General features: G+C 43.3%; 1 protein-coding gene across 9 annotated transcripts in view; it reads right to left on the minus strand.

The window, feature by feature from the left end:
* Positions 1–15,571, minus strand: part of LOC138612774 (neuronal cell adhesion molecule-like) — an 87,159-nt gene extending 71,588 nt beyond the window's left edge. For all 9 annotated transcript variants that reach the window (XM_069686210.1, XM_069686207.1, XM_069686212.1 and 6 more), the window contains exon 1: positions 15,378–15,571. The gene's annotated coding sequence lies outside the window, so the exon portion shown is untranslated. The remainder of the gene's footprint in view (positions 1–15,377) is intronic.
* Positions 15,572–21,088: the final 5,517 nt, after the last annotated feature.

Below are 21,088 nucleotides of genomic sequence, written 5' to 3' on the forward strand. Positions count from 1 at the left end.
GTATTCTAGTAACTATAAAAACTCCTGGCCTTGGAAGAATAGCCTGGTTCAGCACTTTATGCTGCGTTTCCTCTCTCTATGCACTGATCACAATGCCAGTTAAAGCTGCCTGCTTCTTTTTCCTTCCAGTGCGTACTCATTATAGAGTGGCAAGTCAAAAAGCCCCACACAGTGGTAGGCATCCTGATCCCGGTGTGCCTTTCACATGTTAAACAGCTTCAGTATTGTGCTGCTATAATACGGCATCTGCTTTATGGCATGGAAAAAATGCATTGTCACCAAGCGGCAGTGAAAGAGCCATTGAAGGACGGCCATGGCTTGTCCCCAAATGCTGAGACTTTGACTGTGACACGGGCTGGTGGGAGGTGGGCGAACGACATGCAAACTACACACTCTGACACTGAGGGTGGGGAGAGGACCGCCAGAACATAAAAATAAAAGTGCATGAGTCGGGTAATTACATAATAACTTTATAGTGCTGCAAAGTTTTAGCACAGAGGACGATGCTGCAAAAACTACTCAATACGCTGCATAACTTCAGAGGAGCTTAAAAGTCTCCAATGAGGCTCTGTATCCGGTCTCAATGCAGCAGCGTAGCCGGTCAGAATGCTGCAGTGAGCACTGGAGCTCGGCCAGGTGGGAACGAGACACTATGCAGACGGAGACATAGAGACAGAGGATGCCCCTCATCCCCCGACTCTCCATTAAACATTTACAGCCGCACTCTGCACAGCTGAGAGCTGCTACTGTGTGAGAAAAACATCTCAGTGTCACCGAAGTGTTCGTTCATGCCAATTTTACCAACACTATCATAGCTCGTACAGCACAGCGCACGAGTCTGTGAGATGTTTGGCTGCAGTTCTAATTTTTTTAAGGTTTTCTTCTTAGAGAGCTTGTTCATGAGCAGGAGATGAAAAGAAGGACATAGAGAAACTGTTCATCATCACACTTCCATGTCTACATTCAGATTTGTTAGGCTAATCATATTGGTCCATGCTAAAAGATGAGCCTTCAAAAATGCCAGTTACATAGTTGGAACAAATTAAAATGAGTTTCCAATATGAGCTTGTTTATATTACAACATATACCATAACAGGAGTTGCTGCAATCCAAAAACCAATATGAGAAATGCCTGATACATCCAAAAATGTGGGTACTGCTGAGTACGGCAGCACATACACTGATCCAATACATAATTTATAAGCCGGCCAAAAACTTTTTCAACAAACAAACAAACTTTTTGCCAAAGACTTTTTCTTCTTCTCCAAAACAATATCATACACAGAAGTAAAATGTCTTATGGCTTTCACTAGCAACTACTGTTTTAGAGCGAAAAACAAGACAATGATTTCCACTAAATTATCATGTGAAGACAGCAAACAACAGCAGAGAAAGTAACTTTACCCCTAAAAAAAGTGTTTCCTAATCACACATTTTAGGACTGTATTTTTTTATCTCAAAGTTAAAGTCTAGCTGAAACGGCATTTCGAGAGTATCTAGCTTCCGTATCGTGACGTATTTCCGAGTGAAACAGGACGTGCAGGCGGGACATATCATTAGAGGGATTTGATTTGATCGCTGAGAAGTGGGCGTAGACAGACGTTCTCCACAGCGCAGTAGCTAGCTAACTGACCGAGCGTTCTTGGTGCTCTGCTGCTAAATGTTGCAGATTGATTGGTTGAAATTAGTTGGTGCTACCTTACGTAAGCACGCGTGAAACTCAGTTTTACCGGAAGAAAAAATGATCGGATTTTGATATAAGAATATGAAGAAATGGATATTCTGTATTTTTTTTTGGCCTATATTGTCAAATAGATGCACAATATTACCGGGGATGTGATCTAAAAGGATTAAAATTACATTTTTCATTTCACCTAGACTTTAAGACTATAAAATCGGTAAAAACACACAAAATAAAGCAGTTTCATGTTAAAAATCAAGGTTCTCTGACGCTCTTTCACGGACACAGGACGTCAGGAGGGGCTGCTAGCAAAGCTAACGCTAACGTTAGCTTGAGCCACGCAATGCAACACATAGATACAGGGTTAGGGGTTTACAGCTGTTTAATGTAATAACATGTATCTATTTTATTCCTTCACAGAGGTACTCAGTGTTAGCCAATGAAAGGTTTCTGAACTGGTATCAGGAAGGAAACAAATTCAATCTCTAACCATAACATGATATAAATCTGTCAAGAGTCAGACATCTTGCTACACCATTCCTGCCGTGGTAGCCTTTTTTAAAGTATCTCCACTGGATGAATTGTGGGAGCTGTTGCAAATCAATGAGTCTAAATTAAGAAGCCAATTCCAGCAACTCTCCATGGTAAAATGGAAAGCTGAAACTCAAACGCAATTTTCCTGCCTCATTACCATATCAAGCACATGCCTCAGATTCTGCTAATTTTAGCATTACAAAACACAGATATGTTGAGGTTGCTCCAGTTTGAATTCACAGAGGCCCAGTGGTGAATGAAGGAGGTTAGGCATGCATTTGTCCAATGTTATGTAAAAGAGCCACTTTCATACCATTTCACCATGTCTGATGTGAGAATAAGAAGAGCTGTGTCAATCAAACTGAAGTGCTATGACGAGCTGTCCCGGGTGGCTTCTCTGTGGCCACCTACTCCATTATGCTTCAATTCCACACAATATGAGTCACAGGGATAAAAAAGGATGGTTTCACCAGACAATATGGGTAAAAGTGGACCTCCATCATAGCGGTGCATTATAACACTCTTAGGTTTCATTCAAGACTCCTCTTTTCATTCTCTAAACCAGCCATTTGGAAGGAATATATTCAACAGGGCTGTCAAGGACGCCGGCCTTGCCTCTGCTGCCAACGCTCCGCTTCCACTCGAAATTCATATCCAAAGTCCCATTTCGGTTGAATCACAGCTTAGATAAACAGAGCGAGTGAAACAAATTCGGGGGGGCTTTTGTTTTGAGGCCAAAAGAGCATATTCGGCTTTCAGTCTGGCTGCACTTTGATGCTAGACTGAGAAAAACATCTCGCAAACAATCGTATCCCGTGAGAAGGCAAGAAGCAACGAGGAGTAACTTCAAAACTTTTGTTGTGTTACAGATAAGAAGCTCTTGTCCACGTCAAGTCTGACATACAATACTACAAGAACTCTGATCCACATGGGTACAGGTCGGCGATACCTTCGAGATATGGGAAAGGGCACACAGGGAGAGGACGGATCCTCAGGCCTCCAGCAGGTGCATTGTTCCCAGGATCAAAAGAATAGAGCTATATTTCAGACTTGGCTGCATCCTGGTGAGAGGGAGAGCATGTCCTGGTCACTGGCTCTTCCCTGTCTCTCACCTTATCCTGACCCCTCACCCTCCTCACCTCTTCCTCCCTTCATCCCTACTTCCTTTTGGCAAACACCTGATCAATAGTGGTCTCCTGTTGTGAGTGATTCTTCTCACAAATGGACTCTTTCAAGGGCTGTTAAAAAGAAATGAGAACAGTAAACATGTACTCTCACTCAATGGACTCTTAAACAAAAGAGGGAGTAAAAAGCAAACCCTAAAATTCAAAGCGTATATCCAACCCACATCCTAAAGTTAAGACAAAGGGAAAGATACTTTTGAGGGTTTGTATTTTGTCTCAAAGGCAGATTTGAGGGAGAGGAGGCGGGGGGTTAAATGCGCTTTCAAAGCATGTTTTCAGTTCTCTAATCTGTCTGTCATTTCCACCCATACAGACACACTTCTAATTTGACTTCAAAGCGCGGGGGGATTGTGAGCAATACGGATGAAACTCTGCATGAAATCACGTTTTTCTATCATTATCTCTCCAAAACACACTGACTTTACTGCAGCTATGTGCACTGTGTCCTGCTGTGGTATTGAAGACTATAAGACAAACTCCACTTTGGTAAATCTCTAACTGTGATGTTTGATTTCAACTTAATTTACCTGATATGCTTCACTTTTTCCAGGCGGACGTGACTGAAATACCCCTGAACCTGTGCTGACGTCAGCCATCCCTGCTGTTTGGGTTTGTAGTAGATTCGGTTTGCAATGGTTTCATCACCAACCCCCTTCACTCCAGTCAGCCCTAGCTTCAGATTATGGGAGTCTAGTTATCACTCTCTCCCAGGGCCTGGTTTTGGGTGCAGGGCCAGGGTAATCCTGGGGAGTTTGACTTGGGACGCCGAAGGCTTAATTAGATTTTTTTCACTACAGATGACCGTGGAAAATCCAATCAGTCCGACCTCCTTGTAGTTCCCCTACTCTGGTCTGAGTCTAACAAGGCCTACATTGAAAGGCAATGTTGAAAACATTGAAATCTATAAATACATAAAATATGCATGGATGTAATTAATGTTACTAGCTTGCCTCAGGCTGTACCCCCGGATAAAACAGCATACAAATGTAGGCAACTTAAAGTAGACCCAGATGATGTATGTAATAGAAATGTTTTTGGAGTAATAGCATGTAAAAGTAGAGAAGTTAAAGTTTAAACGTTTTCATTAATAGCGTGTTTAAAATAGAGATTTAAGAATCACTTAATAAAAAGGAGTTGGACTACACCAGTTGTTATATTTGAAATGTACACCCTGCTACCACCAAGTGTAACTGTAGCTAACTGACAAAGCTAATGTTAGCTTGCTATTACGCCACCCATTTAAAGAGAAAATAGCTTAATTAAAAAAGTAAAGCCAACATATGTAATCTGACACATGATTAAAATGTGGTTTAAATATGAAGCCAGCAAGGGTCTACCTCGTCTTCTTCATACACCCTGTAATTGCTGATTGTAACAAGCTAACTGACTAAGCTAAAATTAGCTTGCTATTGTGTTACTCGTTTAAAGAGAATAGCTAATTAAAAAGTGTATTGCCAAGACGTTTGACCTGACACTTGATCAAAGTGCTGTTTAAATATGAACTAAGCTAGAGAGGATTAAATTTACATTTCACAGAAAGAGCAGGATGCCTCAAATCAAAATGACAACGATGTTATGCTAGGTTAGCACACAGGATTTCCTATTCCTTCAGAAGTGCATGGCCACCAAGCTATTACTCCATGTGTCCACAAATAAATAAAACAATCTCATGCATTTGGATTTACAAATGATCGGCTATATTTAATATATTGTTTGCTCCCCTTAAAGTGGAAATTTTGGAAGACATGCCACAGCTTTTGATGCTACACTGACTTCATTATTAACACATAGTTAGGAGATGTCAAGGTCTGTCTGGTTTTAAAGGTCTTTACACACATTAGATTTGCAAATAGTCGGTGTCATGTCAGCAAATGCAGATATAATATAGACTCAGAATGATATTGAAGGACTAGTGTAAGAAATGAAAGGAAATAGTCAAAGGAAAAGAGCGAGGCAGAGTTAGACTGTGGTAGAGATCAGAGTATAATCTGCTCTGAGGGCATCGACTGCTCCTTTATTTAAATCACATGGCTACGAGCTGAGATTATAAAACAGGTTTTAAAAAAAACTATAAGCGCTGTGCATATCATGATCTCACAGGCCGGCTTTAGAAATGAAACTACATTTTTAATCATTATCGACCAATCAGGGGGAATGGAGATTTTGACAGAGATAGCGCTTTTAACAATTATGTAAAAGCCTCAGATGAGCACTATAGTTAAGCTCAGATAGCTGACAAAATGAATATAACCAAGGAGAGAGTACATTAACAATTTCATCTATTATCCCACACATATCCAATTTCATGAAAGCAGAAGTGAACATCTAAAGACTGCCCCCTTGACTCTTAGCTGAGCCTTCTGCATACCCCAAAATGTCAACCACAATCAAGATACTGACTTCAAAACCAGCAGCTACATGAATTCCACCTCAGTGACACATCACAAATGACCAGTGAGTTATAGTGTCCTATTTTTTCTCCCACAGGATCTGCGGAGGCGTGCTCTCTGTCACGCAGTAACCCCTTTGAGTAACACGTCCACCATGGCTCCGCTCATACAGAGATGTGGTCATTGTGCCTTGAGCCCTGAGAGGCCCAAAACCAGCCAACCTTGAAGACCCGAGCATTAGGTCTCCTTCAGACAGGAGTCTTTTCAACCTCTGCCAGAACAATACTAACTCAAACTAATATAAGGATTACCATTCACAGCCAAGATCTAAATGTACAATGGTGGAATTGTGTGATAAACATAGAAAAGACGATTCCTGCAGCCGAAAACGTCCACAACCTTCAAGATTATAGCGTCATTTTTACTTCAAGAGACTGCATTTGTCTCATAACACCGTAGGTCTTTGGCTGTAAACCTCGGCCCACTGACAAAGACTCATTGATATTTCCACATAGACAGAGAGACAAACACAGGGATAAGGAAGCCCAGTGTTGGCCCAGACAGCTCTCAGCCACACTAGACTTTTGATTGGGTTATCAGGCCAGCCAGCCTCAGAGGAGATCCTGATAAATGAAGTTGCCATTTGTCCATCCTCCCCTCCTCTCACAGGCGGGCCAGGCTTGCCCACAGCGAGGAATTATCTGAGTGACAATTACATTCTTCCAGCTCCTTAAGACGCCCGACGCTGAGAAACCAGCACAGGACTGACCACAAGAAGATTACACTGATTGCTATTCCGTTGCTTGAATTTGAGTCTAAATTGCTCTGGCACAGGGACTTAGCACAGTACAAGTCCATGGTGGGTGTCCTTGGGTTTTTAATAACAAATCCAATTTACAGGCAATTTTCTTCTCATGGTTGTTTAAAAATTATATCCTTAGTGTATAGGGAATCCTAAAAACACTGAAATCTGTTTGGTATTCTGGGTTGTGCGATAAGAGGGAAAATAAGGCAACATTGCACTACAGTATACAGTTAGGAATACATATTAGCTATAGAGCTATTTTTACTGTATGTCGGTTTGATTTACTTCTTTTCTTTGCTCTTATTCAGATCACCCATCTCCTGATCCATGAGTATCTCCTAGTCAAAGACAGGCTACATGTAATCATTGCTTTCATTGTTGATTAGAATACTGTCATACTGTATAGATGCTCCGATACCATTTTTCCTTACTGATACCGATTCCAATACCTAGACTTGAGTTCTGGCTTATACCTGATACCCCTCCGATATTAGAGTGATGAAAAACTATAAATGTTGGTTGAAAATAGAGATGCACGATATTATCGGCACGTTATCGGTATCGGCTTAAAAATGAACTATCGGATATCAGCCAACACGCCGATATCCGCCGATATAATTAACCGATAAAGTAATGGGCTCCTGCATACTTGATTAAATGCCCGAACTCGGCGCAATGTCCCCGGCGCGAAGAAGACCTGCGCGGCGCAGCGTGATGACGTCACATGTGTCTACCTGCAGCATGAGAGAGTTAGAAGCTAAATGTCCGTGGTGTGGAAGTTTTTTCAAAGTGTCCGAAATAGATAACAAAACTGCTATTTGCAATGACTGCTCAGCTTCGGTGATGCGAGGAGGAGCCAAGGCAAAGTCTTTCAACACTACAAACTTGATTAACCATCTCAAGACCCGTCACCCCGACCGTTGTAACAAATGTGATAAGAGTATCGCCATTATACTGTACGCTAATTCCAATACAGAAGAGAGTCGATGATCTCTGCAATTAGGTGTGCGGGAAAGAAATATCGGTATCAGTAATCGGCTAAATGAGTTGTAAATATCGGCATATCGGATATCGGTAAAAAATCCAATATCGTGCATCTATATAACATCTTACTACTTTATCAATACTGCCATCAGTACTGGAAAATCTCTTATGTAGTCTGTCAGGAATAACTAAAACAAAAAAGGCCCAGAGTCTGATATGGTTGATGATCGTTGGTCCAACTAACTAGCCATATTAATTTCATTTACAATGGCATAAAAGCATACATTTGGTTTTTGACCTAAAACAATTCATGATCCCTTCTCACAGATCAGTTGAAAAATAGAAGATATTGAATGCAAAATAAACAAGGCTTAAAATCAACCCCCACATTTAAAGGAAAAACAACAATGATGCTGTGGCTCCACACAGACGTGGCAGCAGGATCTTCCCGGAAAAACAGAATTTGCCGAAGCTTCCAGGCAGAGTGACTCAGTCGACTGGTAAACATGTCTGACGCTCATTGTTGTGTTATTGGTAACTACTGGCCCGTTCGAACCTCCTCCCACATGTGATCTCTGGGCGGCTGTGCTGATTGGTAGATAGGAAAGGAAAAGGGATTTGGTTTAACAGCAAATTTTTATGATTCTAATGGTTTTCTGACCTCAATCTTCCCTAATCATTTTGAAGCCTGGACAAAGATGATCGGGGTATAGATTATGTTTTTACCACAACACGTGGCACCGGGACAAAAAACACAGACAAAGCAGCCAAGGTCGCATTGTATTCTGTGCTTTTGATACCTCAAAGGACATGCACGTTTCTTTTCTAATGAATGGAGGAATCTCAGATCTACACTTGGATTTGTTTACCATCCCATTCCTTTGTCTCCCCCGGGAGAATTTTTTTTCCCAGGATTCCTGTGGCTGCGTTTGGGGGGTTTAAGGGATGAAAAAGAGGGAAAGAAAAGCCCATTGGTCTCAGCGCCACAGAAACAGCATCCAGAGCCAAGCTGTCATCCCACTTGGATTAAGGGCCCTTCAGTGGTGGCTGCTGAGCTGCTAACATGGTGTCTTACCCTCGGTTGGATGTTGGAGGGGGGGTAGAGGGTGGAGCAGAGGGTAAGGGCATTAGAAGACCTGGCCTAAATAAGACCTCGAGGTCAGAGAGCCTCCTGAACCATAGCAAAGCCACTTTGTGCTTCCATGTCAACTTTATTCATGAGCTGACAGCTAAGTGTCCCCCGTCTTTCCTGTTGATTCAATCACTGTTGCATCATGTGCTGGGGCGACACAGATAATCTACGCCTTCGTCCCGCTTATATCTGCAGACCCCAAATTCTTTGAGTTTGTAGGAAGCAACAACAGGCTGGTAAGAATATGGAGGCTTGTGTTGGAATTCTTGGCAGGGCCCAGCCTTTGAATCTTGGATGTTATGAGCCGAATAAGAGCTGTGGAGATGTATTTGTTGAGCTATTAGACAACACAAGTGGGCTGTATCACTGTGCCAACAGTAAGTGGGATGTGTGGCTGAGTTTTCTTTAAGCTCTATGCAAATAGGAGGAAGATGGAGGCTTGAGAATAGAATAAAAAGCATTCAAGTGCACACTCTTCCTGAATTCTTTTTCATTTTGGCGAGCCTACACCCTGCCGGTGGAGCGATGCCCACCTCCTGTTGTTTTCAGGACAGGATGGGGAAGCAGTGGTCCTTGTAATGTGTTGCCACTGGGCCACCAACAACCTCTCCAACATCTGCTGCCCATCCAGAGTTGGCCAGAGCTTCAACAGGCCCGGAGGACTGCCTCTCCAGTGCTCTTCAGCAGGAACAACTGTGTTCAAACAGAAACTCTGACACCCGAGCTTCTATTGTGGATCTCCTCAGGCATAACCCAGCATCGCCCCCCTGTACGGCCAAAAAGAGACAAGAACGGCCGCCCCGCCAGTACAGACAGGGAAAACAGACCCCCTTTGTTCCCCCTGCCCCTTCTCAGCGTCGACCGAGGTACACGATCCACCCCTCCTCCCTCCTGCAACCCTGAAAGCTTCAAAACACTCCCACTTTCCCTTCCCCTCCCTCCACTTCAGATCATCTTAGGAGGATTCAGAAAACACACACTGAGTTCACATCTCAAGGCTCATCTTCATTTGTTCGTATCAAGCCCCTGAAATGAAGGTTGACTGCGAGTCAGATCTGGTGGTACATGGAGCTAGTTAACCTGTCAGGCGCTCTACTGGGGGTAGGGAGGGAACATTAAACCCACAACATTACCTCCCATTATCCCCACCTCCCACTTCAAAAGGGGGCCGCATTACTGTCACTCCCTGGTAGTTGGTTTGGACAGAAAAGAGCATCTCTAAATGCTTTGTTCTCACTAAGGGGTGTAATAACCTGACATGGGCGGTAATGATGGTGTTCTCTAGGCAACCCTGAGTGATTGAGCTTGATGACTGTCATAGTGTGAAGCTCTGGTGGAATGATTCGGTCACAGTGAGACGTCTAAGGGCATCAGCACTGACCGCTACTCAAACACCATCTGTCTACTCTACCTGCTGCCCAAAATAATGCAACCCAGTGTAACATTACAGCACCAGAATTCATACAATAGTGTCTGTCATGAATAATGTTAACGAGGGCCTAAACTACGAACATTTTCCTGATTGATTTAGAAGATTATTGTATATTTTATTACTCTTTGAAAGTATAAGAAGTAGGATTTTCCTAGAAAAATAAAATATAGACTTTTACAAATATAATATAATCTAATATAAATCATCACTTATGGGCCTCTTTACATGTGTGTTGGTGAGTGTGTGTGCAGACCCTTGTGAGACCCTTCCCTCTGCATCTATTCTGTTGTTTTGCTTTGTATGGGACGTTTTCAGGAGGGGCGCTGTTGTGGTTCCCTGAGCCAATCACAGCGTATAGGTTAGTGTGTGAGTGGTTGAAATTAGCAACTGGGCCCCATTCAGATGCAGAGATGGCCTTCTTTCTGTTGGACAGGTAGGTGCCTCAAACTGGGACAAGGACAAGCTAACCGGCTAGCGCAATGGTAAGTGGCGGTTAGCATGCTAGCGCAAAGGTAACCGTGATGCTGTTGGTGTTAGCTCGGCGGGGTGGGCATGTTCTCGCACAAGAGAGTGAGAGTGAGCTTCTGGTGATGAAGAGCCCAGGAGGAGGGGCCCAGTTTGAATGTGTTGTTGACAAAATGCAAGGAACAAATCCTACTTATTATACCTTTAAGTTTTTAAAAATGTCTAATTATGTCAAAAAAACTCCCACTAAATTTCAGAGCCAAAGGTTGCTTGCCGTGTGTGACCTAAGACCAAACCAAAACTAATGTAATGGTTAAATAAGAAAACAACTGTTGGACTTGACATTCAGGTTTCAGCTGTACCTGGGATATGATGTACCTGATGCTACCAAATTTTGCAACGTAGAGCTGCAACATAATATTTTCACTTATTTTTCTCAGTTTATTTTCCAAATATGTATTTTATGAATCAGTCAGCCAAGAAAATGTCAGAGATAGTAAAAAGAATCTTGAAATTACAACTACCCATAACTAAAAGTGAGTCTTCAGGTTGCTTGTGATGTTAAAAACAACAATATGGTCAAACTACAAGGATATAAAACAGGAAAAAGCAGCACATCTCCATATACGAGTAGATGGAACCATTTGCTTAATAAATGACTTGAACAACTATTCAATCATCAACTTTCAATTTATCCCCTAATCATTGAAGCCATACTTCAAGATAAATCACTGGAGCTGAGTTCTTGCAGGACACAAAACTGAAACCAGCGAAGTAGCTGCTCGTCTTTGTATCTAATTATTCAGGCGACAAGTTTGAGCCGAGCTTAGAGCAACACATAAATCACCTCATTTTTCTTAGTCATCTGTCAGCATCCACTCCTGATAATAGAACACAGGTCTGGTATGTAAACATCAACAGTTGCCGCTGTGTGGAGAGGATTCGCAGGAACGTGTCGATCCCCATTAGAGCTGCTGCCTAACTGAGTGTGAAACTCTAATTGCACCCACCAGCTTGCAGGCATCCAGACCCCGACTCACAGAGAGAAAGTGAAACGTGTGTGTGTGTGTGTGTGTGTGTGTGATGAACATGTATGTCCTTCTTTGCATGTACTCATCTGCCCCTGCATACATTTGTACAAATTACAACAAAGGCGAGTGTTCAAGCAGCCGTGAAGCGGCGAGGGGAGGGGGGACGGTTCCTCCTCTAATGAGGGGCTCATAGGTCCCAAAAATAAGATGAACATGCTTGTGACAAGGAGGTCCAGGCTGTGTCAGTGTGCTGTGCTGCTGTGTGTGACTGGTCCACAGGGAAGAGACACCCACACCGCAGTGACACTAATGGATAGGCAGGGGCCTCCATCGGTCCCAGGAGATTCGGCCTCATCACAGCTGAGCAGCACAGCGCTGCTATTCATGACGGCTGCTGGGTTTGTCTCCTCTCAGGGAGAGCACACGTGTCTGCGGAACACACTCCATCTACAGTCTATCAGCTGGAGTGACCTGTGAGGGTGTCTGTGCCACTCTCAATGAAAAATAAATTACCCCAGCACTTTATAAAAGGATAATTACAGGACACTTCAACCCAAGTTTTGTGGTTTGGATCGTACTGTGCTTCATGTTAATTGCTGAGACTGAAAGCACTGTCAGGAGAATGAAGTCAGACGGATAAAGCACTCAGACGATCATACAGAAATTAAGCAGCTCTGAACTTATTCTGAAGGGAAAACAAAGGTAAATAGTAAAGCTAGTACCTGAACTTCCTTTTGTAACCACTTGTCAAAGTTCAAAGCCAGCGCCTTGGTTCATCTTTGCCCCACCGTAAATACTGATGTAGAACACATAGTTTTCTTCTGCGATAAATGGGTGTGCTTCCCTGTGGTTTAACCTTAAAATTAAGTAGTTCAGATAATCTCACTTAATTTTTGGCTTGTTTACAAAGTGTCTGCTAGTTCGATTTACGACTGAAGCTAACAATAATGTTTCCATTATTAATTTATCCGATTCAACTGATCGATATGCCCATCTATTGTCATAAAACAGTTCCCTGGTTATACTTTCCAGCCACTTAACGGGATGTATTCCAATTGCTGGATTCATTTAACCATTAAACAAAAACCTAAATATATTCAGTTTGCAGTCAATGTTGACACAGAAAAGTATTAAAGGGGACATATTTTAGCTATGCGATCAATTTTCTATTACTCTCATGTGTTTTTGAAACACGTTGGTAAAGTTTGTTTCGTTTAAAATTTTTTATACATATTTCAATTTCATTATTTTTCGGAGCCTCTCCTTCCTCCTGAAACGAACAAACTGTTTTGCCATTCAAAGGTCGGACCTTTGTCACGATTGGCTGACAGTATTTGGAGTGACTGCATAGCCCCTCTCCAACATGGGATCGCGGGAGCGGCCGCACTGTCACTCCAAAGTTGCAGAAAACATGGCTGCTCTACGATCGGTTATTCAGCCTTATATGTACGAGCCAGATTTGGACCCTGAGTTGGAGGACGATACACCGGAGCAATTGCAGCAACCCAGGAGTTCCCAGGAGGTATCACAAAGTTGAAATCTTGACGACTTGACTACAAGCTCGAGCAAGAAGGCAGCCTGAGGTGAATGACGGTGAATGACGATTGGTCGATTTCAGCGAAAGCAAGGTTCTACGTAGAAACCTGCAGCTGTTCTGAACGGCCCATTTCAGAGGCGACGTTTTTAATCATGTCATTCTGGAAAAACACGGAATTATGCAGTTTTCACTGTGAACAATAAACACCCAAAAATGTGAAACCCATCAAAATATGAGAATATTTTTGAATTTTTAAAAGTGACTTTTACTTGATTATCTTTCAACTCCATACACCGGAGTATCTTCCTTTTAAAGTCTATCCTGCAGTCTGTTGACTTTAAAAGCAGTTTGATGGGGTTATTCTAATATTCCCATCTTTGAATACATCAAACAAACTCTTCTGCTCCATAAACAAAGCTCGTCCTTGGTGAAATGAACCACCAACCTCACCCTCTCAGGTTCAGATCAGATCCTCTGAAAAATGATGTCATCAACACCATCACAAGTGACACACAACCACTCTGTCTGTCTGTCCGTCCATGAGACACTTTGTCCCGTCCTGCGGTTGGCGGAGTTCACAAAGCCACAGACGGCTGCTCACAGAAGGAGCGTTGATCGCTCCTCGGAGAATGGTCTGCGTGTTTCTGCGGCCCACGGGGCGAAATAAGTGGCATTTTCCCTCCAACACCCAAGCTTTTCCCATAGCCCCCGCTGCAGGAGCTGCCCGCCACTGGTTGGTTTTAGGTCAGCGGTGTGTGTGTGTGTGTGTGTGTGTGTGACTGACTGGTGCTCTCACAATAACTCCGGCCAACGTGTGTCATGATAATCCCTTAGTTATGCAAATCTCTGCCCGGTGCCGTTTGTGCTGAGGGTGAAAGTAAAGATGGCAGCACAATGTAGGTCACTATCTTGTCCTGATTTCTCCACGTTGGTCAAATGAGCTTGAAATGTCCTGTCAGTAGAGATCTCTGGGTTAGCTCTGGCTACATCCTGACTGAGCGAGATGACTGAGAAGACAAGGAAACAGTCCAAGATATCCACACGTGAATCGCTAATTTTGCCGCCTGTTTCTGCATTAATGCAAACTAGCCATAAGGCAGGGATAGGCGGGATATTGTTATGTTCTTAAACAGATTAACATTAGTCTGCCCGGAGTGAATAAACATTGCTAGAAAGTGTGTCAGCCCTTTCAGAGGGTAGTAAGAGTAGACAATACAGCATAGGGTCATTAGCATTGTATTAATTTGGCTATCTGAGCAGCCAGCGAAAGTGTGTAGCCCAAGCATGTGTGTTTGTGTGTGTATGAGTGAGAGTGTCTGGAGATGAGCGGAAAAAGGAGGGGGGTGGGGGGGTTGTGTTGTTGCATGATGGTTAGTCCCCCCCCTTTGACCGAAGCTTTGACCAAGAGGAGACAGAAGGAGGAGGAGGAGAGGAGGAAGAGGGGGGAGTATAAGCAGAGGATTTGGGTGGGAATGTGGGGTTTTCTCTTTTTTTTCAGTGAAGCAATTGTTTGGCTTGTCTAACAAACGGCATGGGATGGAAGCGGTGAGTCTCGAGGGGGGCGATCGTAATCAGGCTGAATGTGATGATGAGGGGAAATGAGACTAAACAAACTGAGTGGTCAGACAAATCGAGACAGAGTTGTCATGCAAATATGGAGGGAATTAAACATGTGGGGAGCAAATCAGCTTAGGACATGAGGGATTTTGCGGAAGAGGGAAGCAATTTCATCAACACAGGATAGAAAAACAACTGTCAAATACTGGAGATCCGTCTGTCTAGCAATCTATCCATGTATCTATCTTCACTAACAGTGTGTAATGTAGGCATGAAGAAGCAAATGACAGATGATATCAAAGGTTCAGGTTTAAAGACAAGTGACAGTGATTTCTCCCAGCATCCTTGAAGCAGCACACTATACTGAAGCCTTGATTTGACAGTCACCTGCACCTGCTCTCTCAAATGACCACAAGCTACAGGCTAACACGTAAAGGTGCCTTTTTTGTTAGACACTCAGCTTTGAAAAAACAACCCCAAATCTTTGCGTGCATGAAGGAAAAGCTGTAAAGAGGGCAGTTTCCTCGTTGTCAATCTTACAGCATCCAAACTCAACGCACTGCTTCTCCTCTCCACAAACTCCTGACAGAGAAACTGCAAAGCTACACCGCACGTGTTTATGAGGATCGGTATCATTCCGCTCACCTTATCTCCTCCCTCGGCGGATCGACACACGAAGCCTCTTCTGTCCCTTCTGTCCCCTGCGACGGAGCGACACCGTGTTTGTTTACGTGGAGTCCCTGTTCATCAGCGCCGAGCCTCCTGCACTTGTCTCCTCTGCTTCAGTCACTGGTCCTCTCCTCTCCCACCAGTTCAGCAACACACACTCACAAACACACACACGCAGGCGGGGGCGCGCAGCATCACTCCGGGGCGTGCGCACGCCCACTGCTCGAGCTGCAGCGCCGCTGCCGATGTATGGTGGCCTCGAGGCACTGAACCATTCTAGCAAATTGTTATCCAAATAGACACGTTAATAGTGATTTAGCCCTGCAAAGACTCACAGATGGACAACAGCTGGACGGTTTTTAGGGGGAAAAAGCCAAAAGTTGGCTTTTAATGCGCAACAATACCCATTTTCGGCTATTTAGCAGCAGGGAGAGGCTTTTAAATTTAGTTTTCTGTATTATTATTGAAAAATTTAAGCACCAGGAAAAAGCTAGAAGCAGAAATTAGGTTTAACGCTGAAATAATTCCAACCTTAAAGGCTTTGTAATCCTGCATTTTCATTAATCAGCCCCTGCAAAATCAAAAACCCCAATAAACTCAAAAGAACATCAAATCAACCGACTACGATTAGACTACCATGAGAGCTTTCTCCTTTCAGACTGAGCTTCATTCCAGCTGTCGGAGCTGTTTGCATGTCCGGTTACAGTATGTTGCCCTGAGAGCAGGATTGCACTAATAATCATACAGTAGCCTGTGGGATCAACCAAGACTCTGCTGGATGGAGGCCATGTGACTTTAAATGTGACATTTCCTCTCAATACAATCTGCTGCCTGCCATGCTCTCTCCTCTCTGTGTGTGCATGTTACACTCGTGCATTATCTCAGGCTTAGCAGTGGTAGCCATCTGCAGCCATAGAATCAAACACTGAGAGCAAGTGACGCAGTTATTACTCGGATAAGCCTGGTTTGGCAAAAAGACAAGGATTCTGGTTTGAGTTGCCATCCAGAGGCTGGTTGGCTGAGATTAGCTAAAATTGGGCTGTGGCACAGATTTGAAGCAAGATGAAAATGGGTTTATGGATTTTTAATCTTTTGGAAATGAGCCAAAGTGCAGTTCATCAAAGGAAGTCTAAAAATATTACCTTTTTAACGGGTAAAATCAACCATTCCCCTCCCTAACACACGTCTACTTCCCTTCATTCTTCATTTCTAAAGATATTTTTTAACAGTATAATGTGACACAAAACTGAGAAAGACACAGGTTGACGTGCAGCCAAGGTCATTTGTTGGGTGTAATCCTCCAGTGTCAAAAGCAGCAGTTTTCCCTCATCATTGACTGAAGGGGTCGAGGGAATTCTTACCCACATCTGCCAGTAGTGCCACACTGGGAAGTGTCGTAATTGTCCTCGCCTCTCATTTCAGACCGCCTCCAGATATGTCTGCATACCACCTGAATCTCATTAAAACACTCTCTTAATTTCCCTCATGCATATTATCCGTAAAATACTCTGAGGGATTTCCATAAGTTCAAGGATAAAGCACCGTGGAGACAAAGTGTAGCTTTTGCAAAGTTGCAAAGGGAATCTTGTCGGGTCTTTGTGTTGAAATGTGGAGAAAAAAACCCCCAGCCGAGCAGACGTCTTCTCTGCCTCACTGCTGGTAACTCCAATTATCAGGCCTGTTACTGCAGAGGATCCTTGAAGTCCTCGGCTCGCTGGGACGTGAAACTTCACACATGGCATGGCTATTGCTCGGTACAGACAGACTCATCACTGGGCCAGTTTTCTTCTATTGATTCAGCGTTATGTGGGTACGGAACTAACTTCATAACAGATGCACCAGCAGCAAGCCGGCCATGAAACGACCCGACTCCCAGCAGAGGTGATGATTAACCAACACAGATCAGCAGGCTCGTAGTCAGAAGTTACATTAAAACACAGCAGTCCAAAACAATTTCCCCGACATGACGTGTTTTTATCTGAGCCACAAATTCAGAGAGTTATGAATTAACTAGGCAGAAAAATAGCTCTGTATTCATAATGTTGTACATCTGTTTTTAAAAGTTTATGACTGTAAGGCACATTTTTATTATCAATCAGGAGCTGTTTTTCTATCACTTGTTTTTCACGTCATCATATTTTGGAATTAAACTCTTCCTGCCGTATCTCCATATCTGCCGCTCCCTCCAAAACTAATTAAGTGCTAATGAGCTGGGTTTGTTTTTTCAGCTGCTAAGTGTGAGGTGTAATTGAGCGGCAGGCACCCAAAGGATAAACAGTAGCACCATAACAAAGATAGTGGAACGCGGAACCTGTGAAAACCTCCTCGAGATCTGCTCCCGACACGGGCTGGATGGAGAGACGTGTTTATATTCAGAGTCTGGAGTCTGGAGGTTTGGCCTATAGGTGCAAAAGAAATCACATTAGTGATGTGATTACTGCTGCGGGACAAGTTCATGAGTCAGATGTGTTTACATCAGGGGAGGATGCATTTCCTCTCTGTCTGCTGCCGTGTAATTACATTATGACTTCTCTGTATTGAGAGGGTGCAGCCTTCCCTGGCTGCCTCACCCTGTTAGCACACAGGGGGCAAACACATGACAGGAATACACTGAATATACACAGCCCAGAGAGCAGACATTGAGCACCTGCAAATTAGGAGGTAACATAAGCATGATTCATGTTTAAAGTTTATGTTGAATTTTAACAAAAGTCACACATTTTTATTCAATTAGTGCCTTTTGCAGTCTCATCCCTAACAAGTACGCTGAATCCTTGTCACACTGGTTGACTCCAGTTGACAAGCAACACTTTTGACACTGTTACCGTGACTGTGTTTCACCCAGAGAACACATTTCACCCAGAGAAGTTACTCAAATAAGCCTTCATTTACCACCTCCTCATTTCTGTGAGAGGGCTAAAAGAAACAATTCCACCAAAACGATCAGTAAGAAAACTCGACAGGCCAATTTTAGGGGCGAACACTGAAAATTGAAGTGATGAGCTTTTAGGGCTGAGTGAGGAGAAGAATGAGGATTGTGTGCTTGTAGTAAATGGAAAACAATATTGAGTGTAAAACACAGAGGATGTGAGACATGCTCAGTTAATAAACTGTTTTTAGTCCCCACAAAAGAAATTACTGTTCTTTGTGTTTTCTCCAAAACTGGAAACACCTCAGTAATTTGTGATGCGTTTCCTATCAGCAAGCAAGTCCCTTTCTTTAGATATTAGCTGCTACGCTAGATGAATGGCTGTGGAAGGTGGTTTAAGTGCTATATAACAGAGTAAATTGTTAATTAGTAAAGATTTTATCACTGTGGTTTCATCAGGTAATCAGAAGAGCTTCACACCTTGTAAAAGTTCACACCACATAAATACTGCATTTACAAACTTGTGTGCACAGCATGCGACAGAAATTTGGTCTTTACGTCATATTTTCACACGTTGCCGCCATATTTTCTGCTTCTACAAAAGAAGCAATGCCTCCAAAGCCTGTACTCCACAGTCGATCAGAGCAACCAAATTTATGACGTAGCGGTTAGCTGCTAGGCTAGTTAGCCGAGAAGCCAATTCATATAGCTTTTGGTCCAAAATAATACACAAACATTTGGCAGGCCATGATTAAGCGACAGACACTTACCATCTGCACATTACCTGAACTACGTCCCGGTTTGTTTGAGGCCCAATAAATAACAGATTAAGAGTGTTTCACGTCTGCGGCAGCCATCTTGGTTCTTCACAAAAATGCCTTAACACCCTCCTCTGTCGGTTTTTAATCCCCCCCTTTACTGATAAAAAGTCGTGATTGGCCTGACATGAATCAGATGGGATGGGGTTCTGTCTGAACATGAGGAGACACACACATCTGCCAGAACAAATAACACATGAGCAGGTTACCAGGCTACCAGATTTTCCTCACTTCACCTCCAGCCCTCGCGGTTGGATAAAGGAGGATCCTACATCTCCCAGAAACCCCTGCAGCCTGAAAAAAATGCATTCAAAAGCAGCCTTCATTATTGTGCCGCTATCTGGAATCTTCTGGACTGGTCTATGGGGGAACAAACTGGTCTACAGGCTCAAAATGGAAGCTAAAATCTTTGTTTGTTTTTAACATGGATTAGGACTTACTAGAAAACAGTGTTGATACTGAACGGCTCATCCTGGAGTCATTAAGTCATCTTAATTGTGTTCATTCAAACAGCAGATTTGCTGCTTTGTCCACTGATTACATGCAGAGCTGCTATGCTGGTGACTGCTTGACTGAGAGAAATTGGTCTAAGCATCTCCATGGTGATAGATGTCATCTCATGTGATAGCTTATTCTTTTTTTAAAAAATTATTTTTGATGACAGCTGAAGAGAGAGTAGAGAGTGGGGGCTAACATGCACCAAATGATCGGCAGAGCGGGACTGTAGCCTCTACATGGGGCGCCTGCTCTACCAACTGAGCTAAACCAGCACCCCTAGCTAATTCTTAAGTAGCTAGTAGCTTCCCCTTTTTTGCGTGATGAGTCTTTAATTCTGGGAGCACACTTCCCAGATATCCAGACAGTGTCGCATGTGTGACGTCCACGGTTGGCTCCGGTTGTAACTCTTGATTTTCCTCGCTGACGGTCGCTTTCCTTTTTAGACTGTTTGCCTTCATCTGAGCGTCGAGTTCGTTTCTTTTGCTTTGGATTTTCACTTATTGTTGAAGTTGTATCTGTAGTCATCGATCGTTTGTTCAGCCATAGTAGATTACTGTTTACTCGCGGAAAAGCAGCCGTTTAGCTCCGCCTACCCTCTCTGGCAGACCAACCACTGCTGGGTGATGAAAACGCGTCACTAACTGGGCACTGCTTGTGATTTTTTTCCCACAGAAGTCGCACCAGACACCCAGTCTGTAATACTGCAAATGCAAAGGCTTTCATCAGTGGGCCATAGGCTCAATCATTGTGTTAGCTCATTCAGCGACAGTGACTTAACAGACATTTAATTAAATGAAAGTCTTTGAGATTATTCCTTTAATGTGTGCTTCTGGTTTCTCTCAGTTGATAATATTAAATATATATAATATATTAAGGATATTGATTTCATTCTGTATTAAGTTAATATCCACTTACTTCCTTTATTTGCTCTGTAAAGCGGTTGAATTCCAGATAAAATGGCCTACATCCTCTATCGCCTCCTCCTCAGCCCTCAGCTGATGCTCTTTGTTGTGTCCTCTGCCTTCTGTGACCAGCTCTGTGTTTTCATGCGTGTAAGCAGTTGGTGGAGAGCTGTGTCGGTGCACCGTGTTTATGCTGGAGGGAAATGCGATCCATCACTGGACAGGGCTGTTACCCAGGTGCCTGAGCACAGCCTTGCACAGTCATCTCATCTCACCTTCCTCTCTTTTATGACAGGCAGCTCAGGGAAAGGGCCTTCGAATTACCTTCTCCCCGGAAAACACAGCTCTGCGTTTACACACGTACAAGCCAAGATACATTTGAGTTAAAAGAAAAACATCCTCTGGGATCGGTAGATAATTTTATAATCAGAATTTGCAGCTAATCAAGTTCAAGCACCTTGGAAATTGAACCTGGAAGATGTGGGTGCGTATCAGTCCAGATCGATGTTGGAATAATTAACCAGTTGTGAGTACAAATTACCGACTTAATATCCGCACGTCCCCTCCGCCTGAGATGATCCACAGCAGCTTACCTCAGAT

Source organism: Semicossyphus pulcher, unplaced genomic scaffold (assembly GCF_022749685.1).
Source record: "Semicossyphus pulcher isolate SPU_LCO1_2020_fin unplaced genomic scaffold, fSemPul1.0.p SCAF_8, whole genome shotgun sequence".
In the NCBI taxonomy this organism is placed as follows: domain Eukaryota; kingdom Metazoa; phylum Chordata; class Actinopteri; order Labriformes; family Labridae; genus Semicossyphus; species Semicossyphus pulcher.